General features: G+C 40.2%; 1 protein-coding gene across 45 annotated transcripts in view; it reads right to left on the bottom strand.

Annotated features, from left to right (window-relative positions):
* Positions 1–20094, bottom strand: part of NRXN3 (neurexin 3) — a 1525926-nt gene that overhangs the window by 1290409 nt on the left and 215423 nt on the right. For 2 of the 45 annotated variants that reach the window (XM_072762146.1, XM_072762150.1), the window contains exon 1: positions 15154–15310. The exons of 40 other annotated variants lie outside the window; for them this stretch is intronic. The gene's annotated coding sequence lies outside the window, so the exon portion shown is untranslated. Of the gene's footprint in view, positions 1–14204; positions 14276–15153; positions 15383–20094 lie in introns of those variants that run through there. 3 more of the 45 variants (XM_072762149.1, XM_072762148.1, XM_072762143.1) reach the window with 3 other exon arrangements.

Here is a 20094-nt window from a genome sequence, read left to right as displayed (position 1 = left end):
CTATTTTTCAGATTCATGGGGAGCATCCCTTAAATTGAGGTGGACCCTATGTGTGAACTTGAAATTCATAGTTTTTAAGTGAGAATGTGCATTCTTAATCTAGTTCCTAGCTCTTCCTTTGCCTACATATTATTTTTCCAGTCTCACCCTGAAGCTGCTCATGTGTTCCCAAGTGCAGCAAATGACAGCACCAGAAGGTGAACAGTATAAGTGTTTTACCTGGAGGTGGAAAAACGATCACATTTGTTTCTGGTGACCCAGATAAAGAAACAATGAAAAGATAGATAAAATTTATTGCATCCCTCCCAATAACAGCCTTTTAACTTTATTAATAATAGTATTTCAAAAGTCTGACACTCACATGTAAAGACATGAATCACTAGTTGCAAAGTGGTATAAACTTTGCTTTATTACCTTTCCTATATGAAGATTATGATAATTTTAATGTTTCAAAAAGATTTTGACTTCAAAAAATGGGCAGGTTTTATAATTTCAAAACGTTTTAAAATATATTTGTCAACCGAGCTAATCTATAAAAATAAGTGTCCATATACTCATTGGCTTTCTCTCTCTGCTTAAACTTCCAGGTCAGCTGAGGGCAAATGGTACCATTTCACCTCTGTTTTTTTAGTTTCCTTGCTCAAAAGCATCAGTTGAGTGCTCTGCACATAAAAGTTATCCCTCCTACCCCAAAAAACTGTGCTTTAGTAACATTGATAATCAGAACTTTGACAGACACACACACACACACACACACTCACACAGACCTGACCACCAATGGTACTAAAAGCCTACAAAGAGTTGGTTTCCCTTGGTCATCAATATAAAGTCCCTAATGCAGGTCAGTGTCATAACACTGTGTTCTGGCTTCAAATACCCTGCATGAAACAGGTTCCCATTCATCCAATATCCAGCACCATCCCCCCTGATAAACTCTCTTAAGTGTTCTTGATCACTACTCCTATTTCAGGAGCCCACATTCCACCATACCCTTCATTGTCATATGGCCTCTATCTTCAAAGAAGATGAAAATTCTCTTTATGTCCTATCTTTAGGTAGGAGATGAGAGCTGGCTGCTAGGAAAGCTGGATTGATGGGGTAAAGAACACTTTCCAAGCAAAAGTAAAAAATGGGACTATCAGGGAATAGAGAACCTGAGAACAAATCCAGATTCCATTGTGAATTAACTGTGTGACCTCACACATTTTACTGAATTTACTCTGTCTTTGAAATGAGGGTAATAATGAAACCTTGCCCACAGGTTGTGCTGAAGAATAACTGAGGCTCTCCATGCGATGTGTTCAGCACAGAATTGCATCCAATAAACATTTGCTGCACTTGCTACTATTATTATTTGGAAAGTAATATAGTGCCAAGGTTAGGTCTATTGTGCTTTGTTAGACTGTCTGGGTTCAAATCCCAGCTCCTCCATTTATTAGCCACACAACCTTGGGCAAGTTTGTCTCTTTGCCTCATTTGTAACATGAAAATGAAATTTATCTGCCTCATAAAGTTGTGAGTTGAAATCAAGTTGGCCAAGTATAAAGCTTGGCATGGTGCCAAGCATATAGAAAACTTTCTATATATAAAAATCATTATTATTAATAGTATTATTATCATTACTACCAGAATGACTCTCATAAGTAATTTTCATAATGACTTTCTTCTTTTTGAATACCCCCTACCACCTTGTTCTACACTTGCCTTGTTTCCTTGTAAGGCACATGCTGACATCTGTCTCCTAGCCTACATGGAGTTTCTTGCCCAGTCTGCCTACAGATTGCAGTAAGAAAGGAGAGATCCACTTCCTGGACTCAGAGACCTTTTACTTCTCTCCAGCGAGCTTATGTACTTTGGCTAGAAATATAGGAATGCATTCTGCCTTCTCTTGCCACCTCCAGAACTTACTCTCAGATTCCTTATTTTTAAGGGCAGAATGGGGAACAGGGAACCAAATGCAAAAAGTTTAAGACCCTCAGTGAGATTTGGTATCCCCAATCCACCAACACAAATGAAATCATCTTTCAACCTTACTTCTAATGTAAGAAAGCCTCCAGAAATACAGCAAATCTCAAATTCATGGGTGTGAAGACTTGCTTGATTTCTCACTTAATGCTAAGTGTAAAAACACCTCCAAGCCATACTAGACTAATATATCTCTGTGTCCTTGCCTAGGCTTTTTGTCCCAAAGCCATATAAATTTCACCTTTGCAGTTAATACTCACACGAATTCCAATCCAGATATGTAACATCAAAACAGGAAACTCCTTAGCTAAAGGGAAACCCAAATTCAGGGTGAAAATTCTGTCTCCACTGCTCATGTGTTTCTGTTACAACCTAAAGAGCTATTTTCACAAAACCATTAATTCCTTAATTCCACAAACATTTATTGAGCATCTCCTCTGGGCTAATCAGTCATGTGCTGGTTGGTTGGGATACCAACATTATTAAAACAAGGTCCTGCCTTCAAGGAGCTCATACATAGTCTGTCTAGTGGTAGAGCTAGAGGCATAAATAAATAATGATAATGCAATGTGACAATTGAAACAATGGGAGGGGTAAGATGCCCAGGGCTTCATGAGCACAGCCTGAGAGCATGTGCGAATGCGTACAGGAAGGGATGTTTGTGGAGTTTCACAATCGGAGGAATTAGTTAGGCAAAGGAGGTCTGTATTAGGCAGCTAGGAGAGCACATTCCAGGGAGAGAAAAGGACATGAACAATGTTGCAGAGAAGCAGAGCATGATATGCAGGCATAGAACAGAAAATTCAAGATGAGGAGCAGTACAAGATGAGGCTGGACAGGTGGGAGCCAGACCATGGCGAGCCTTGTAGGCTAAGCTAAGGAACACTGACAATGTCCCACAGGCAATGATAAGCTGTGACAGTTTCACGCAAGGGACTGGCATGGTGTGCCTTGCATCTCAGAAAGATTACAATGGGAGCTCCAGGGCAGGATGCTTTTGAAGTGTCCAGTGATAAGATCAGCTACAAGGCAGTACTGGAACCCAGTCTGATAATTTGAACCTGATTCCTGATCAATCCTTACTTTTCTGTCTAAACAGGTTCCTTGCCTTTAGTCATCAAAGCACTTAGGTTTCACCTATCATTCAGGTTCCCTATGCCTCTGGTCCTGACCATGGGCAAGCAAATCCAAGTGACAGCTCCTGTCTGGATCTATGTGCCTCCAAGTGAGTGTAATTCAACACTGGAGCCAAAGCCGATGACATGCATTAGTTATTACTGTAAGACGGCAATTTGGTGATAAAATACAATATTGTCACTTTCAATATGTACTAAAAGTGATTTACCAGAGCTCATGGGGAGCAACTTAGACGACTGTCTGATTACAATACACAGGATAAATCACCCTCATTTGAGAGTTAAATTATCCCATCTGACAACTCTAGATCAATTTGACAGTTAAAATCAGGGTCTCTACTTTCCCTCCCCAACTCACACAGATTTTTTTCTGGTTCCTGTCGGTGAACAATCAAAACTGTAGATAGACCCTCTCCTTTTTCTTCCATAGTAATTTCCCATCCTTCACTCAGGGTCCAACTGAAGCTCCAGGTCCTCTGTGGAGTTTTCTCTAAAACCACTAACGTACTCTCCAAAGTATTAGTCTTCATGGTAAATATCTGTAGCCCTGGTGCAGCACTCTGTTGGGACAGTAAGGTCTAGAATCAATGCCCCATGAGAGACAGTCTTCAAATATGGCTGTTGTGATGGTAATTTTATGTGTCAACTTGACTGGGCTAAGGGACACCCAGAGAGCTGGTAAAACAGTATTTTGGAGCATGTTTATGAGACTATTTCTCAAAGAAATTAGCATCTGATTCAGTAGACTTACCAATGTGAGTGGGCCTGAATATAACAAGAGAGCCTGAATATAACAAAAGGCAGCAGGAGGATGAATTCACTCTCTCTGCTTGAGCTGAGACATCCATCTTCTCCTGCTTTGGTTCTAGGGCTTTCAGACTCAGATCAGGACTTACACCAACAGCCCCACCCCATCCCCAATTCTCAGGGCTTCAGATTCAGTCTGAATTACACCACCAGCTTTCCTGGTTCTCCAGCTTGCAGATGGCACATTGTGGGACTTCTTGGCTTTCATAACTGTGTGAACCAAGAAATATACTTTTATATATATCTGGATATATCCTATTGGTTTTGTTCCTCTGGAGAACACTGACTAATCCAGCTGCCAACAATTTCTCCCCTTCCAGTATACACATGCCATTCTGCACAATAAGACTTGGAGTGTGATTCCCTGCCCCTTAAATCTGGATTGGCCATGTGACTTGCTTAACCTATAGAAGTGACAGTGTGCTAGCTCTATACCTAACCCTTAAATAGGCGGGGATGCTTCCACTTGGGGCTCTTGGAATCCAGTTACCATATAGGAAGCTCAAGCTAGACTACTGAGTGACAAGAGGCATGTGAAAGAGGACCATAGCCTTCTTAGACATCCCTTGTTGGAGTTCAGTTAAGCTTGCAGCTAAATATAACCACATGAGTGACCAGACTGACATTATAGGAAACATAACTGGGTGGCTCACCCTGCCAATCCATAGCCATGAGAAATAAAAAGTTATTGGCATTTTAAGCCACCAAATTTTGTAGTAGTTTATTATTAAACAACTGAGAATTGAAACTGCATTTTCTCCCCAACTATAAGGAAAGGTCCTCATGGATATATTATAATACCTGGTATAAACTGGGTATTTTTTTGATAGACATTTTATATAAATGATGTCATTTAATCTACATGAGAGTCATGCAAGCTAAGTATTATTATTACCATTTGACAAATGGGATACTAAGGCTAAGAGAGGTTATATAACTTGCCCCAAGTCATAGAGCCAGTTATTCAAGTCTATCTCTTTCTAAGGCCTGTGTGTTTAACCACTCTTCCATATTGGATTTCATGGTTCAGAACCAAGTGAATAGACATTTTAAAATCACATGGTTATTAAGACAGTGTGGCAATAAGAAGTCTCAGCTTTAGATTCAGGTAGTATTGGAATCAAATCCCATCTCCAACATGTAAGCCTTGTCTTGCTTTCCTCCCACACTAAACATGGCAACATTTTGATGTTAATGAAAAAAGTTGGACTTCTCTATTATATAGCATGATATTTCCTATTTTGGGGTGATGATATGGTTTTACATCATTTTCTCCTAATCTTTTGATGCTATGATGCTTGATTTGTTTTCTTTACTACTTTTGTGAAAACTGTTTTAACAGTGCATCCCTTGACAAATGGATAACCTTCGCTGTTATTTATTGTTCTAGATCATAAAATAGATTCTATGATTCCTACCTTGCAGGGTCATGGGAAGACTATAAATAAAGCCCCTGGCACATAACAGGCACTTAGTAAACTGTCCTGCTATTGGTGCTAGCATTAATATTATCAGGCTGAGCTGGTGAATCTGGAGCAGGTTGAAGCTACTTATTACATGAGGAAGGAAAACACCCAAGAATCCTCAAAACATTTTTGGCTGACACCATGCCCATTTAAAGAGGTAGAAAGTAAAAACTTTTCCAGATGACCAGACAAAATGTATTAGTTCCAGATCCAAAGTTTGGCACAGAGCTTATGCCCACCCTAGGTCCTCAGGCCATATGCACACCACTTGGATATCAACAAAAAGTTTGTATTAAGGCCTCATCAAGGTCACATTCCACTACTGTGTTATAGACTCCATTGCCTCACCTTAACTTGACCCTATCATTTCCAGAAAAAGCACAAATCTGAAAAGGATGAACCACTGACCTCAAACACTGTAGTAAATGCTACTGATGCAACTCCCAGATTCCCTTATCTGGCAGGTGAATGTATTCCCCAACTGCTGCAGGTGTTGGTTGCTAATTGGCTCACACCTGCCTCTTTGTCTGGAAGACTGTCTTTAGCCAATGGGAACCACCTAACCTGGAGATGCCTGAGAGTTTAAATCTAAGGCTACTGACCAAATGATTCAGAGGCATAAAACTCAGTCTCCTTGCCTCAATTCAGGACAAACTGTGTGGTACAAATCATCTTCTATAGCTCCGCCATGGGATCAGGCTGAGGCTCTATCACATCTTTGCTTAGCTTCTTCCCTGCCTTTCCTGCCTCCCTCACATCCTTACAAGTTTCTCCCAAGAGCACTCCCTCAATAAATAACATACACAAGAGTCCCCATCTCAGGCTTTGCTTCTGGGAAGCCCAACTCAATATAATCATTTTGATGCCTTCAAAGGTAGAAAAAAAAATGTCCTTCATACTCTTAGCAGGTTTCTTGTCCCTATATCAAAGATGTTCATTTAAATAGTAAGTTAAAAGCCAAAAAGTGGTTAAAAGCAAAGCAAAGCAAATGAGAGACTTCCTATGACAACCTGAAATTTAGATAACCATGGCAGGCCACACGGCTGATTTCCCAACCTCACGTCCACTCTAAGGAGTAACAGTCAACAAGGGAGATGATTTACAAAAGAAACTACAGGAGATGCAGCTCAAGAATTAATACTGGATAATCATACTAGGAAACCACAGGCTTGGTTTATGGAGTCTGCAAAATAGTGATTATCTGGGTTTAAATCTTCGCTCTACCACTTACTAGCTGGGTGACCTTGGGCTAGTTACCTAACATTTCTCACCTTCATTTCCCCTTTTAAATATGAAGATAATGATGATAGTGTCTTTCTAGAGTATGATTGTAGAGTGTGAACTAATATGTGCCCAGTATATAGCAAGTGCCCAATACTAGCTAGCTACTATCTCGAGCCAAACACTGTGTGTATCAGTCAGCATTGGCCAAGTTATACAACAGCAAAAATGCCCCCAAAATCTCAGTGCCTCAAAACACTGAAAGTCATTCTCTTCCTCATACCACATATCCATGATATGTCGACCAGGGGTAGGGAAGCCAGGCATACTGAATAGCCACATCCTGATGGGACTGCGACTGTGCCAAAAGTCACATATCGGCAAATGAATGCTCCAAACCAGAAGTTGTAGACCTCATTTTGGTCCCTGACTCAATGGCTAGACTTAGTCACGTGGCCCCATACAACAATGAGGAATCCAGGAAGTATCACTCTGCTATGACCCAAATGAGAAGAGAATTGGGTATCTGTGAGCAGTACTAATATCCTACCACAATGCACTCATCGATTACACATGTTTTCAATTTATTTATTTATTTTTAAAGATTTTATTTATTCATGAGAGACACAGCCTGATGCAGGACTCAATCCCAGAACCTCGAGATCATGCCCTGAGGCAAAGGCAGATGCTCAACCACTGAGCAACCCAGGTGCCCCATGCATTTTCCATTTAAAGCTCACAACCATCTTAGGATGTAGGCACTAGAATTAGTCCTATTCTAAAATTAAGAAATTGAGGGATAGAGGGGTTAAGTAACTTAAAGCCACATCTCTGGCAATGATAAGGGTTACTTCCCGAATGGAAGTCAAATTGTAGGCACACAGAAACTCAGAGTTGGAAAAGGACACTTAAAGTCCACAAAATCTAACCTCTCATCCAATGTGGCAATCTCTTCTATAAGTAAACCACAGAAGCATAAAAGCAGGGTCATCCCTTAGAAAAAGCAACCTGACCACCACCCTGACCCTATGCTTGGACAGGGAAACCTTGGAAGCCACTGAGCTGGTGAACTTTGATTTATGCATGGCCAATACAGGGGGCTTCTCCAATCCAGATGAGGTGCTCTAGGCTTCTATGCTTCCAGGGACTGCCATGCATGGAAGTGACATTTTATTTTTTTTAATTTATCATTTTTTCTTATTGAAGTATAGTTGACACGCAATATTTCATTAGTTTCATGTATATAATATAGTGATTTTATATATTATGCTCACCACAAGTGTAGCCACCATCTGGGAAATGATATTTATTTTTTAAAACATTTTATTTATTTATTTGAGAGAGAGAGAGAGAGAAAGAGCATACGCAAGAGGAAAGGTAGAGAGAGGGGGAGAAGCAGACTCCACACTGAGCACAGAGCCCCACTTGGGGCTCGATCCCGGGACCCTGGATCATGACCTGAGCACAAGGTAGATGCTACACTGACTAAGCCACCTAGGCACCCCAGAAAGGACGTTTTAAAATTGCAAAATTCCACAGAGTGGGCACTAACAATGTATAGAATCATAAAAGGCCTAGGCTTTACACCATTTGTCTCAAATCCTTGCAGGAAAGTATTTTCCCCATTTTGCTAATCAAGATCCTGAGGTAAGAGATTTAATTCACTTCTCAAGATGTTGTGACTAACTGGGGGCAGAGCTGAGATTCCAACCCAATTGGCTCTGATCCAGGGACTGTGCTGTATCAGAGAATGGGGGTCCACTTAACCAGAACACCTCCATTATTCTGTGACCTGGTGCAACTGCTCAAGAAAATACTGAATCCAAAATAAATGCATTAATGACAAGTTAATTTCAGCCACTCATTATCAACATGCTTAGTATCATAAAGTCACGAACAGAATTGAGATAAAAACCTCCAAGTTGTTGAGTATTTAGACTAGAGCTCATAGGGAGAAAAAGGCTGAAACTGATATTGATCCAATTGTCTACCCTGGGCCAAGCTTGTGCTAGTTTTTATATAAAACCATTTAATTTAAAAAAAAAAACCATTTAATTTTCACAATTTCTTCATGAAATTGGTATTTCTCTTATCCTTATTTACAAATTAGGACATCTAGACTCAAAAGATTGAATTCTCCAAAGTCACACAGTTAAATAGTGTAAGCTTCCTCTACCAAGCTGTCTTTCCCTGGGCCAAAGGAAGAAATCACTGATCAGGAGTACCCGTGCAAGAGACCCTGACTCCCCTTCCCATAGCTCCCATATATATCCCTCAAGACTGTGTCCAGCAGAGTTTTAATCATTTCAAAGTTAGATCTCTTTTTCATCATCCTTACAGAATGGCTGTATCTTTCATAGAATTCCACATCTTTCAGTTAAGAAGGTTTTTCTTCATCAGCTGAAGCCTCAAGACTTTTCTCTTGATTCGAATCCAATGTTCCAACTCAGCCCTCCTGACATCAGCTGCTCCCACCCACATATCTCCCCATATGCTGATACCCAACCAACACCATCTGTAGGACCAAAGATTTTCTGGGTCTCTCTGCTCTGAATAAGAACCCTGACTCAAGAGTGAAGGAACTACAGGGCCATTAAAAAAGTTAATGTATGCTCTTTAGCCATTCCCTCTATTTTTCTTACCCCTGAGCCACTTTGACACACTGCTGAGGACAAGTATATGTACTGAGTGGTTAGAAGGAGATAAAGAAGGTGTGGGTCTGTGGATGCTACTGGCCCAGGAGAGAAAACACTGTCTGAAGGAACTATGCTATAAGTCATCACTTGAGAAGTTTCTAGTGAAGGATGTCATTGCCTTCTCTATGGTAAACTGAATTTCCTGAAATTCCTGAACTCACTAGTTCCCTACTTTCATTCCATCCCCATGCCAATTAGTCTAAGTTAATAAGTATAACCTGGGCACAGTGATTGCTCCAGGAATAAGCAGGCAATTTAGTAGAGTCAATAAAAGAAAAGCCCAGAATTCTTTTCTGATTACTCAGGAAAGGAGCTCTTATATCACCCTCTCCACCACCCAGCTGAGAAAAAAGCTAGGCAGATTGAGGTTTGGAGCTGCTGCATTAATCCTGTGATCATGAGGTGAGAGAAGAACAGGACTAAGGTGAAAGATGAGAACATGAAGCCTGGAAACATCACATGAAACTCTGCATCAAGCTGTAATTCAATCCAGAACAACCCCTAGATTTTCTCCTTATGGACTCCACTAAAATTCCCTTTTGGCTTAAAGCAGTTTTGGTTTTGTTTCCAGTCGCATACAATCAAAACAGTCCTGAAAAGGTATAATAAGTAAAAAATAGTCTCAGAGTACAATGTGTCCAGTGGAAATAGTAGATTGAAGTCTACCTTCCCAACAACCTCCCTCCATCTGTGTGCCATTTTTTAAAAAATTTTTTTATAATTTTCTTATTTCTTTATTTATTTATGATAGTCACACAGAGAGAGAGAGAGGCAGAGACACAGGCAGAGGGAGAAGCAGGCTCCATGCACCAGGAGCCTGACGTGGGATTCGATCCCAGGTCTCCAGGATCGCGCCCTGGGCCAAAGGCAGGCACCAAACCGCTGTGCCACCCAGGGATCCCCTGTATGCCATTTTATTGTCTTTGGCCTCTTGACCAAAACTGGTTCTGGGAAAACCAAAAAGCCAGCCCAAATAATTTCAAATGTCTCTGCCTCCTCAAGCTCTGCCCTCCCCCATCTCAGGTGTCAAATGTTTGAATGCTAAATTCATATCAAGATGTTAGGGATTTCTGTCCCTTCACAGGAATACCTAACTTTGATAAGAGAGAGAGGGTGAAATACAATTCAAAGGAAGCACAGAGGGCATTTAGGATGACGGTAAGTTACGACCAGTAAAGATGTTCAGGTGTGTGAACCTCCCTGACCACAGCTCTTTTCTCTCTGTTCTCATGTGTCTTGTATATATTAGCTCTGCCACTTTAGCCTAGGTACTTAATAGCCATGTGTCCCAGTATCCTCACTGTAAAATAGGGAAAGGAGTGTCATAGAATTGTGATAATGCAATGACTTAGGCATGTAGAACACATAGAAAAGTGCCTGGCATAAAGTACTATGTATATCAGCTCCTATTCTCTTTATTCTTTGGATGGACATCACCATCCAGATTGTACAGTCCTGGGAAGTAGATGATCTGACTTCCTTTTCTTTGTATTTACAGCTACCAGCCCAGTGTCTGGCTCCAGAAGTATTTACTGAATGGCCCTTGGCAGGGGTGCTATAAAGAGATTCATGTATGTGTGTTTCATCCCAAAGTATTATGAATTGATCTCTAATAATGAAAGTTCAAGCCCTGAAGTAGGATTGCAGGAGAGATTCTTGGGCAAGTCATCCATCCTCACTTGGATAGTTTCTATTAATAATTGAGAAACAAGCCAGTTGGGTGGTACAGCCATTTATGATTAGCAGTCAGCCTGAGATGGAATCTCCAACCCACTTTATCAGAAACCCCCATCCTCAACCTGCCTTATGACTTTGGCTCAATGTGTTTCTTCATTCCTCCAGCATCCAGAGGGGAGACCCACCAGGAATTCTCTCCCCTTCCTGACTCGAGAACTGTCACACTCACAAGAATTTTCTGAGCAGATATTTGTCTTGTAGCATTTTAGAGTCAGCTCCTCCGAGAGACCTATAGGACAGGCTTATTCTTCAGTCCCTAGGCTGCCATCAAATCAGTAGAGAGCTGTGAGCTTTCAGCTAGGTGTTTCTGTCTTCAGGGGGAAAGAAGCTTGAGCATAGATACTTATAAAGGAAAATTTGTTGTAAGGTAAATGAGGGGAGGAAGGCATTTCAGACGCAGACAGAGATTCACCACCACAGAAAGCATTTTCATGTTAAATCTCTCTTGCATGTGGATGCACTAGTCCCATGCAGTGTTAACAATTTCTTCTATTATTTTCTTGTCCTGACATATGCTTGGGAGATCAGAAGTGTAAACAGATAATTCAGCTGGGTAAGTAAATCACCTCTCTTCCCTGCCAAGCTGTTAAGCAGGCACTTCTAGCATTGCACAGGCTTAGATCAGGTTTCCCAGGGGCTGGCTAAATGAGGATGGTGAAATGAGATCTCAGAGGAGTAGGGAAGGGTATAGCATCTCCCCCCAGGATGTGGGAAGATTGGGATGGTCTTCACTGTGGAAAAAAGCCCTTTGCCTGACATGTACTTCTTAAATATCTCCATAAAATGGAAATAGGTAACCTTAGAAACTTAGTAAGTTGGTGGCTAAGGGACCTAGGTTTTTCCCATTAATATTCCTAGAAATTCCCAGAAATATCAATCCATACCCATCTTACAAACAGAAGAGGTTTGGAAACTTAGGGCCTAAATAAATGTTTCACTAAATTTCATCTGCCTCATTATCTAATTCCTCATTTGTTCAATACCATTTATTGAGCATTTCTCTATGCCATGCACAGTGAAGCAGCAATTATTAGAGTCCAGGTGAGGAAACTGGAATACATGGCTGTTAAGTGCCTAAGGACAAGGCAGCATTGGAACACTGGAGATGACAGGATGGTATGAACTTAAGAGGAATTTAGATATAAAATCAATAGGACTTTGTTGACTGATGGTATGTGTAAAGGCAGCATAAAGAGGCTGAGCAGCAGAAATAAGAGTCAAAACCATGGAAGCTAGGATTATTCCCAAGTGTAACTGGGCATGGTATGGCATCACTCACAGAAGAACAGAGCATGGGTGGAGGAAAGTTCAAAGGATGATCGTAGTATGGAGCTCAAAGAGTCAATGCTTAGGATTCCCAATGCCCTCTGAATCCTGGCTGTAATTCTATCAACCATCAAGTCACTTCTCCACCCTTTTGCACCTGCTAAATCCAATTTTACTCAAACACAGGCAGAATTGGCCTTCCGAAGCACAGCCCTGGGTTTATCTGCTAAAATAATAAGGCATGAATGTAAAATAATTATCCATACACTGAGGGAAGGTCTCTCCTGTTTGCCCAGCCACAGTTGTGTCCAATGAGGGAAAGTGGCTCAGAGCTATGCAGAAGCCTGAAATCCTGCTTCAAGGAGGGGGAGGGTATAGAGAGCAATGGGCAGATCTTTACATTAAAGCTAACATGGCAGGAGACAAGAGTAGACAGAAAGATCCAGTCCTTGGTGGCATTATCTGATCTTCTCAATTACATGAGCCAATTAACCTTCTTTATTGTTTAAGCCAATGGTGCTTCTTTGTCATCTGCTCATCTCTCAATGCCCACCTTAATTTCTACTGCCCCATGAGCCTTCCCTAACCAAACTTCCCAGTTCTTAAGTATGTCTTACAGAAAAGTCTTTTCTGAACATGTTTTTCCTTATAATGCATAGGTCATTGGAATAAGCCCATACTTTGAAGTAAACAGAATTTCAATTATGATTTATCTACTTACTAGGTGTGCAAGCAAGATGCTTAAAACATGAGTCTCAGTTTCCTTATTTATGAAATGGGATAAAGCCCTTTTTCCTCCCAAGAGAAGTAAGTGAAATAATGGAACACCACCTCTATGTGGGTAGCAGAGTAGATTTCCAGGGGAAAACGACCCCTGTGGTTAACTGCCAAGTGTGCTAAGAACTCTATATCCTACATATAGCAGACATTAAGTCAATATTTCCATGCAGCCTGAGTGAATAAATATGTCCCTCCCTCAGCTCCAGGTCAGAACCTGGGAATATTAGCTTAGCCAAGTCAACCCAGCATGTAAAGCATCTGTCCACAATCCTTTTGGCTCCCAGCCAGGCTCCCAGACCTGGCAGTTGCAGGAATTCATCAGCATACCCGGAATCCCCCTCCCTGTCTCCAGCACCCACTCCAGAGGCAATTCAAACTCTAGGCAGCCCATGCTTTATGTAAACTGCGGCCAGTGACAAACACACTGAGCCGAGGAGGAAGTGATCAGCAATAATAGAATATTTTAATAGCCGAGAAAATAATAGAATATTTAATTAGGCAGGATGGGAAGGGAGACCATGCTCTTCCTGTTTCAGTTCAAATAGGGAGAAAAAAAGTAAGCAAAGCATCCTGTGACTATAAAAGATCAGTCCAGCCTAAGGAATGAAGAAGGACCACCCGATTATCAGCTTTATCACCTTCTGAGGGCAAAATGTTCAACCAGCCCTTCATGTTTAACTCAATCACTTGTGTTACTGTTACCTACCCTTTGCTAGTTTTCACCTCATAAGACTCTGAAAGAGCCGTGCCAGAGCATCTGTCTACTTTCCTCCTTGTTTGCAGTATCAGATATGAAGTTGGTAGAAGGCTAAAAATGCTTAAATGAAAAAAATTATAGTTACTTTTGTATTTTAGTTATCTATAGGCCATATCATTGCAGAATACAGAAGATTGACCTTTGAATGAAGCCTGTCATTTTTATCTCTAATGATGCTAATTTGCATTGGGTCTGTATTATAGGCTGCCTGAAACTGTCTTGGAACTAGGTGGTTAACAAATGAGAAAGAGAGAGAGAAATGGATGGATGGATTGATAGGCAGGAAGGCTCTATATTTGTGTGTCCCTGTCCAGTGATTCCATTTGAGGACATTCTACTGTCAACAAAACTCATATGTTCATAATTTACCCACCAATCAGCTTTAGCCTCTCCTATTACTCCATCTTGTTATTCTATGAAGCCAGCATATCAATCTGAGATCACCTAAAAAATAAAAATTAGTACATGTTGGTACTAATATTCAATCAACATGCTTGTACTGAGTATCCATCTGATCCATGCACTGAAATGTAGAAGGCATAGTGCCTCATTCTCTCAAGCCCATCACTACCATCCTAATAATTATCTCCAAGGTTATGTTAGGATTTCTACCAAACTCCTGAGCAGTAGAACATTGACTTTCCCCATTGTAATTTCTTATTCCCTAATTCCTATCCCTTGCCTGGACATTCCCTCACCCACAAGAAAGCCAACTCAGGTGCCTCTGGAAATTGGGAGGCTGCAGACAACATCTGGTGCACCAGGGGAATGTGTTTGTCTCAACCCGGCTCAAAATAGTATCTGACAAGCCTGAATCACACAAGTTCTGAAAAACTCACAAGAAATAACCTAAGAAATCTATAGCTGCCTCCTCCAATTTCACTCCCTGTCTGGCTGCTTATTGACTTCTGCAGCCTGTATTGACAACGTGCAACCCTGCTTCTGTCTGCCTGCTCCCATGCAGTGGTAAGTAAAGCAGGAAAAAAAAAGAAAAGAAAAAGAAAAAAGAGAGAAGATCACAGTTGTAACTCATGCCAAAGACCCTGTTCTGGAGCCAGGCACCAGCCTACAGGCAAAATTTCTAAGACAAATGAGATATTTATTAGGGAGAAAATGCCTGAATCCCCTTCCCTTCCTTTTGTTCATCCCCCAAGGGCCACGTAGTTAATTTGGCTTCTTCAAACCTCTGCTCCACATTTAAGCTTCCAAATACCACTTCTGTACCAATAAAATATGTCCACTGTAAGGGAATGAGGTATAGCCCACCCCCACTACAGCTCACATACCTTTTTTTTTTTTTAAAGGTGACCTGAAAGACTTACCTGCCAAGCTCGAGTTAATTTCACTGCAGAAATGGAAATGCAGGGTGCTTGCCTCTGGGAAAGCACAACCACAGGGTGCAGAAACAGCGAAGAGAGGGACCACCACATTCCCTAAGCCCTCCAGTCCTGTGTTTCTCCCGGAGCAATTGATAATCTCACTAACACCTACAAGAGTGTGCAGGAAGCTGCCTTCCTAACACCGCCCTCGGTGTTCGTGATTTTGCAACTCTCTCACCCTTCAAATCTTAGTGCAGCACTGGCAATTAGAAACCTGCACACATCTGGGGCCCAGGATAGGGTGTTTTGTGCATACATTGGGAGCTTCAGCCAGCAAAGGGGACTCTCAGCAGCCTGATCCTCTCTCAGGGGATTTATTTGAATCTGCCAAACCTATCTCCTTGCTCAGTGTGAATCACTGACTCAGGAAGTCACATGAACCCAAGATTCCCAGAATACGAGCTCTGTTCTGGGAAATACCGGGGGTATCTACTCTCCTATTAGCCACAACCTTTAAATAACTACTTTGATCAGAATGCATGACTAGAGAGGACATTATGAAGCTAAGTTGCTACTGCAGTGAGCAGAAAAGAAGTTAGAGCAAAAGCCAGCGTTCTTTCTACAGCAAACAGTTCCCTGGGGCCCTTTCTTCATATTGGCTGATTCACAGTTTCAAGATAGCGGCAAACATTTGGAATACTCTGGGATAAATGCAAGGGTCTTGAAAACCCCTTGTTCCAGACCTATGACATAGCTGTCCTAAATCCCTAACCTAATTCCAGGGTTAGCTGAGCCATCAAAGGATATTTTGGATTAAATCTCTCATTTCTTTGCTCCTACCTTAGATAAGAAGCAGAAATTATGGAGTAGGATGCTATATATGGATTTGCCATCTTGCGATGCTAACAAATACAGAGTCAGTTATCACCCAACCTGTCACAGGGAAAAAGCATCATTTTTGTTACTTCTTATGAATAGTCTTAACAGTAATATTAATAATTGAAGCAGTTAGCTTTTATTATGTTTCAAATACCGTTCACGTAACTTTTCATGCATTATCACATTCAATATCCCAAGAATTTTATGAGTTGTGTGTGACTGATATTCTCTGCATTTTAGAAATGAGGATACCTGGTATTGGAGATGCTAAGTAACCTTCCTGCCATCATATGATTCAGAGTGGCTACAGGATTGAAATCCAGACCCATCTAACTTCGGAACAAGTGACTTTAACTACTCTTCTACCACATTGAGTAGACACTCAGAGTGAATGCTAAATCATTTATATCTTCCATATTTGAAATCTGTGACTGTACAAGTATAACTCACCTTCAAGTTACTCTTCTGCTATATAAAAAGAGTTTGTTAAAAAATATCATATGCTCATGACCTCCCAAAGAACAACTGAGTTTCTTAAAAGAGGAAACTCCTTTTAAGCACTTTGCACAGCACCTACTTGCTTATAATTCATGTAAATATAAGCTTCCTAAGAATTGTTACATATTTAATAAAATAGACCGACAAATCCACTTAATAAATCATTGTTCTGATATTGAATGTTCTTTAATGTGATTTTTAAAAAATTCTAAGTAATCACTTATTCTGACTTTTCACTAACTTAGACTTTTCTTGTTATCAAATAATAAAAGTATGCTGGTAGACTTTCCTCAAAGATGTTAGCTTATTAATACTCATAATATCCTAAGGGCACAAAGAAAGTACCATTTCCCTTGTCTTATCAATATTCAGAAGACCATGCATAGACTCTATGCAGTAGCACATGGTACACAATGTGTGATGTATAATAAACTACGTGGTTCGGAACAGTTCATCATCCATTCAGTGATTCATCACTTACTATGTTCAGTAAGATTGAAACACCATTTTAAAGAGTATAATAATTCACTCTTTAAAGTTGTGTGACTTTGGAATCTAGCAAACCTGGGATCAAATCCAGGTTCTGCAATTTACTAGTTTGTTTGATCTGTTCCAGGAATTAAAAATTACCAAAACCAGTTACTTATAAACTAATAACTATGTTCCTCTGTCAGGTATTGCCTTTTAGACTGTGCTGATTATTTCAGCAGATTATATCAAAGAGTGAAGCATGAGTTATAGATTTAACCATCATGTGGACCAGTTAGCTTCATACAAGTCAGAAAGTGGTTCGTTGCCAGACACTGGCTATTTATAAAAGACATATAACATTTGTCTTTGATTAGAAAAATTTGAGGGAGGGTTCTGTGGGGAAGAATACCCCCACTTTGAAGACAGAGACCAACATTTACATACTAAGTCCATAATTTAGGAAAACATGAGGTTTAGTTAAATAAGGCATCTGTACAGTCCAGGGGAAGAACAAATGAAGTGCCTTCATGACCCTTTATTAGTTCACTGGAATCCAGGCCCTTTGAGGATTCTTAGGTCCATGTATTTTTGTAGTATATTTCCAGTGTCTCAAATTCCCATGAAAAAAACTAAATACTTGAGGGTAGGCAATATATCTATAAAAGATTCCCATAAAGCTCAAGAAGGGAAACTGCTGCCTGTTGGAAGTGTAGAGTGGGGAAGGGGATATTAAATCATAAAAATACAAGCAGTAGAAATACCATCAGATAAAGGATGACAACTCGAACTTTCATTAGAGGTTACTGAAATTTTCAAAGTTTATCTTTCTACCTTTTTTCTATTGCATTAGGAATGGAATGGTTGCGGGGTGGGAGGGGCGGATAACTACTACTTCCTGGCTCCAAAGTCAACTCATAATGGGAGATTGCTATATTTTTCCTATCTGAGAGATATTCTCTTAAAGGAAAAAAAAGTCTTTTTCTACCATGGCTTCAGTATCCTCTTTCAATACTCCTAATAGAACAAGGTAAAATATTTTGCAGTTATTTCTCTTATACTTAAAACTGAGAGAAAAGGAAAATAATGGAACTCAGAATAGCCAATTATTTATTTTTTTCTTCCCCTTATACCTTAAAAGAAAATAACAATGAATACAGTATAGATGAAAGGTCCTAGAAAATTGCACTTAGTTTTAATAATTTTAGTTTCCCTTTTAAACTGTTAGCATCTTAAGGGCCTCCAAACATCTTTGCATTTTTTTCCCAAAAACTTGTTCTACTGTTCCAAAAACAGGGCAATTCAATGGCTAGAGGTAACACTGACACAAGCAATTAAGACCATGAGAGTGCTGTGGAGTTTCCAAGAATCTAGTCAGATTAGAGGACGTCTCTACAGTGATAGCAAATACAAATTATTGTCAAAAATAGCCAATGAATAGATAGTTATTAAGGCCCTGCTAAGCATGGATTTACAGGGCAGCATCTAAAAGTTTGAGAGGACCGGTCAGAGCAGTTGAAGCCTGGTACTAAAATAAATGAAAAGAGAAGACTTAAGGCCATTAGAAATAGTAAGACAGCGAGATGGAAAATTCTTTTCCACTAAACCAGGAAACATTAGGGAGAGTCCAGTACCTTGGATAGCTCCTAAGAGCTGAGTCCTTAAGTCTGTCTATAATTAACCATCAAATGATCCATCAGTTATCATACATTTGTCAAGTGTTTTGGTATTTTCAAGACAAATGTACAGACTTCCATTTCAGGGAAGTAGGCATACACTTTCCTATTCCTTCTATTAAGTATGACTAAAACCCCTAGACATTAAATAGAAAATAAACATAAAAGGACTCCAACAAGTGGAAAAAAAGTAGACTGATTAGGGACCTTGGGACCTAGGGAACAACACAGTAGTAGTAGTAAATTTCCTGAGTTTTCTTTTTTATACCATATATCTCAGACTACATGCTGGAGAAACTAGATATGGAAACACCATAGGGTGCAAATGAAAAAAAAAAAAAAAAGAGTCATCAAAAGCCTGCTATCTCCAACCAAACAATCTGTCTAGGAAGGCAGAAAAATTTTGCAAAGTAATCACTGTATCCCAGCCAAACACCACAAAAAAAGTATTATCCCACCCCTACCCAGCCCAGCAAAGATCAAGTGGGAAATCTAAACTTCCATCCTTGCCAGGCTGTAATGAGGCATCTTAACTTTCTCACCTGTGTGGTGTGTAGGCCAAGTGACAGCAAGGACTTTCATCTCTGCCAAGTAATAACAACCCCCACCCCTGCACTTGCAGGGTGTCAATTGAGAACACATGTGGAGCCTGGATTTTTTATTCCCATCTGGTAGTAACAAGGCACCACCTTCCACCCCCTCTGGGTTTGTATCAGAGGAGGCCTTTCATCACCCCCTAGAGGTAATGAAGAAACTCCTCCACTACCATCATGGTATTTGTGGAGTCCACTTGGGGAGCAGTAACAAGGCATCCCTACTACTCCCAGCCAGGGAGGTATCAGTGGAGGCCTAGCTAGGTCTCCAAACTCTGTAGAGGAATAACAAGCTCCATCCTTAGGAATTAATGGCAAATAGGGAACATAAGATTTCTACAAGGACCAGGAAATAAGGAGATAGCTACCTCCCTTTCCCTGACAGTAATGTAAGCCAAAGCCAGGTAAAACAAAAAGTCTGAATAAGACCCAGAGTCTCACACTAATCAAAATGTTCAGATTTCAACTAAAGATCACAAGTCATAGCAAGAACCAAAATGATCTCAACCTGAATGAAAAGAGACATTCAATATATGCCAACAGAAAGATGACAGAGATATTAGAATTATCTGACAAAGATATTAAAATAGCCATCATTAAAGTGTTTTAATGAGCAATAATGAACATACTTGAAACAAATGAAACAGTCTCAGCAAAGAGATAAAAGTATCAGTAAATAGTATAAATAAGAACAAAATGAAAAAGAGAACAAAATGGATATTTTAGCATTGAAAAACACAATAACCAAAATTTAAAACTCAATGGATGGGCACAACAGCAGAATGAAGGACACAGAGGGGGAAATTTGGTGAATTGGAAGATAGAACAGG

The sequence above is a fragment of the Vulpes vulpes genome, chromosome 6 (genome assembly GCF_048418805.1).
Source record: "Vulpes vulpes isolate BD-2025 chromosome 6, VulVul3, whole genome shotgun sequence".
NCBI lineage: Eukaryota > Metazoa > Chordata > Mammalia > Carnivora > Canidae > Vulpes > Vulpes vulpes.
Note: the sequence above shows the minus strand (reverse complement) of the source record. Positions and strands in the feature narration are given on the sequence as shown.